General features: G+C 38.4%; 1 pseudogene; it reads right to left on the reverse strand.

The window, feature by feature from the left end:
• Positions 1-850: 850 nt before the first annotated feature.
• Positions 851-2,408, reverse strand: LOC109025164 (thioredoxin-like; annotated as a pseudogene).
• Between the last annotated feature and the right edge of the window lie 1,575 nt (positions 2,409-3,983).

Here is a 3,983-nt window from a genome sequence, read left to right on the forward strand (position 1 = left end):
TCAGAAACGTCTTCTGCAAAGAGTCTTTTCAAGTGTGTGGCTTGTCTTTTCATTCTTTTAGCAGTGTCTTTCAGAGAGTAAAATTTTTAGTTTTGATGAAGTCCAATTTATCATTTTTTTCTTTTATGGATTGTATTTTTGGTGCCTTAGCTGAGAAATTTTTACCTGAAACTCAAGTTCACACAAATTTTTCTTCTATTTTTTAAGAAGTTTTATAGTTTTAGGTTTTACATTTAGATCTATGATGTATTTTGAATTAATTTTTCTATGTAGTAAAATGTGTGGATTGAAGTTTATTTTTATTTATTTTTAATTTAATTTAATCTTTTAATCTTTGGCCAGCCTCTTAAGCCAGAGCATGCTCAGAGAGACTTCTTATTTTTATTTTTGATATGATATCCAATAACTTCAGCACCATTTGTTGAAAAGTTATCCTTTCTCCACTGAGGTGTCTTTGCAATTTTGTCAAAAATCAGTTGTATATATATGTGTGGATCATTAGTTCTTTTTTTTTTTAAAGAAGACATGACCATTTCATAAACTTAATGAGCCATATCAGTTGTTCATTATGAAGACGTGATGCTTCATAGTCTTGGATCCTTTCTTGAGGTTTGTGGTTTAATCTAGTTTGACAACTTGGATTAGGCACTGGCCTCAGATCAGGATAGAATTATTCCTATAAGGCCAGATAACTTTTTTTTGTTTTAAAGGGTAGAATTAATATTATTTGTTTGTCATTTATAATCAGATGGCAGCTGGGTATACAGTCTCCATACTTCATTTTTTTGGTAAATAAAAAAACTACAAGTTTTAAATAGCCAGTGGCTCATTATGTTTTCAGAAAACATGATTAGACCAATTTATTAATGGTGGCATCAAGTTTTTCCTTATTAGCTCCAAAAACTGGAGCCCACCCACCTTTCATTCCTTTTTAAAAAACTGGAAGACGGCATGCATTTCTTCATACTCTGAAGCAAACATCCTACCCTGACAGTCATCCACATCTGCCTTGAGGAACACCACGCTGGAATACTTTTCAGCAACGGAATGAAAGAAGGGCTTGATCATTTTGCAAGGCCCACATCATGTGGCTGAGAAGTCAACTACAAGTTTATCCCTTGTAGCATCCGAGCCTTCCTGAAAAGCAAACTTGCTCTTCTGCTTCACCACTTTGACTGTTGGGGTCTGATGACTGACTGTAAGAACCGATGGAAATGGATCCAAAGTGCTGGACCAAGCTTTGGCCAGAGGACCTTTGTCTTTTGGATTGTCCTCTAAGCCCTGATGTTGAACTCATTTTCTAACAGGAAGGACAGACTGGTATTTCTGTTTTCTGGTTGACTGATCTCTTCTCCTGATTGTCCTTAATGCCACATCTGGCTTTTCACCGGGTCACAACTAGCTGTGTTCTTTTCTCCCCTAAACGAAAGCTTCAATGACTTTAGTTAATCTAGTCTCTGTCCTGAAGTATCTGAAATATGAGCCTCTTAGACCAAAGATAGGCAGTTTAATATTATCAAAGACCATGGACGTGGGGGGAGGAAATCAGTCAAAAGTCACTTAATAAGCCACCTTAATTGAAGTGGTTTGGTCTCCTTAGGGAAATGTAAAATATTCAACTCAGCAGCTTAAAAATGTTTTTATTGAGATATAACTCACATATCATAAAATTTACCCTTTAAAGTTGCACATTTCAGTGATTTTTATTATATTCACAAAGTTGTGAAACCATCATCACTATCTAATTCCACCCTAAAATAAACCTTATACCCATTAAGCAGTCACTCTCCATTTTTCCCTCCTCCCAGCCCCAGGCAACCACTAATATACTTTCTGTTTCTATGGATTTGCCTATTCTGGCAAATTTAACATAAGTGGTATCATACAATATGTGGGCTTTAATATCTGACTTCTTTATTTAGCATGATGTTTTCAAGGTTCATCCATGTTGTGGCAAGTTTCAGTACTTCATTCTTTGTGGCTGAATAATATTCCATTGTGTGGATATACTTCATTTGGTTTATCCATCCATCAATTGATGAACATTTGGGTTCTTTCTACTTTTTGGAAATAATGAATGATGCTTCTATGAACATTTGAGTATGAGTTTTTATGTGGACACAAGTTTTCAGTTTTCTTGGATATACACCTAGGAGTGGAATTGTTGGGTCATATGGTAACTCTTTATTTAACTTTTTGAGGAATTGCCAAACTGTTTCCCAAGGCAGCCATACTGTTTTACAGTTTTACCAACAATGCATGAGAGTTCCGATTTCTCCACATTCTTTTCAACACTTGTTATTGTCCATTTAAAAAATTATAGCCATGCTAGTGGATATAAAGTGATGTGTCATTCTGGTTTTGATTTGCATTACCCTAATGACTGATGATGTTGAACAACTTTTCATGTGCACATTGGCTATTTGTATATTTTATTTGAAAAAATGTTTATTCAAATTCTTTGCCCATATTTAATTGGCTTGTCTTTTTACTTTCTTTGTTATTATTATTATTTTAGAGATGGGGTCTTTCTGTGTTGCCCAGGCTGGGCTTGAGCTCCTGGGCTCAAGTGATCCTTCTGCCTCAGCCTCCTGAGTAGCTGGGATTATGGGTGCTGGCTTATTTTTTTACTTTCTTGATAGTGTACTTTGAAGCACAAAATTTTTAGTTTTCATGAAGTCCAATTTATATATTTGTTTCTTTTGTTGCTTATGACCATCTGCTTTTTAAATTAAACTCAGAAATCCTAAAGCTTTTCCATTAAGCACAACAAATAATAAAACTATATATCTTAATTCTGTGTTGTAGCAATTTAAGGGGGTGGAATTGATGTCAGGGAGAGGGAGAAGGTGGGGGTAGACTCTTTACTCGGACTTTAGACCTCAAAGTCTGAATGTTAGCAACTGCCTTTGAGCATTGAGCACATAATCATCAAGGATAACTAACTCTTTGGAAACTGCCCTAATCACTAAACCTTCAGTAGCTTTCTTCTGGAAGGGGTGAAGCCCCTGCTACCAAGAAGGAGCTCACTCTCTGCACTGCAGCAATGTTACCTAAGGACAAGTGAAAATGAAGATAAAGTGTCAGAAAAAGGGAAAGCTTTGCAGTCAGGCTGTTAGGAGTCTCCACTGGGTTCTCTGGAACTAGATGCTGCAACAGAGGTAGAAGTGCAAAGGGGAGGATCACCTGTGAATGGAAAAGGGAGGAAGCAGTTTGGCCAGGAGGAGCTCTTGGCTTCTGATGCAGACTTGACAAAGCCTCTGCCAGTCTAACAGGGTGCTCCGAGCAAAAATTGCTTGTTAGAGGAGTTCCACATTGGTAGAAGAGGGATGGGCCTTTGTACTACCACCTTGCTCAGCCATTGGCTAGGGGCTGTCTTAAGAAGAGAGTGACTGTGGCTTAAAAACTCAGGTGGTCCTTGAAGGAACTAATTGCTGGGGGCAAATAAAACCAACATTCTTGGTAGCAGGGGAGTGAGTCCTTTATTGAAGGGGCAATGTAAGCATGGCATCTCTGTGTCTGTCTACCACACAGACAAACATGAAGTTCAAATTCCAACAACATGTGACCTTAGGCAACCACTCTGCCTCAGTTTTTTCATCTGTAAAATGGAGAAAATGCTTTCCTTACAGGGTTGTGGGAGGATTAAACAAGACAAGAATGAACATAGTGCCTGATACAGCACAGGCATTCAATAAGTATTAGTTCTTCCCTTTCCCCCAGATGAAAATAAGCCAAGGGAACATTCTGTTCTGCAAACCAGTTCCCACTCTGCTCTTTCTAAACTTCATTTTCTTTCAATTTCCAGTAGGGGACCAAGCCTCTGCGGCAGTTTCCTGATCTTCTGGATATGCTGCCACGCCGTCCCAGGGCTGGTGGTGTCCCCTGACTTGTTCCTCTCCTGACTTTCTCAGCCTGGAGACTGAAAGCTCTCTTTGGCTGTTGGCCCTCCCAGGCAGAGTCCACTGGCTGTTAGGGTGAAA

This window comes from Gorilla gorilla, chromosome 1 (assembly GCF_029281585.2).
Source record: "Gorilla gorilla gorilla isolate KB3781 chromosome 1, NHGRI_mGorGor1-v2.1_pri, whole genome shotgun sequence".
Lineage (NCBI taxonomy): Eukaryota > Metazoa > Chordata > Mammalia > Primates > Hominidae > Gorilla > Gorilla gorilla.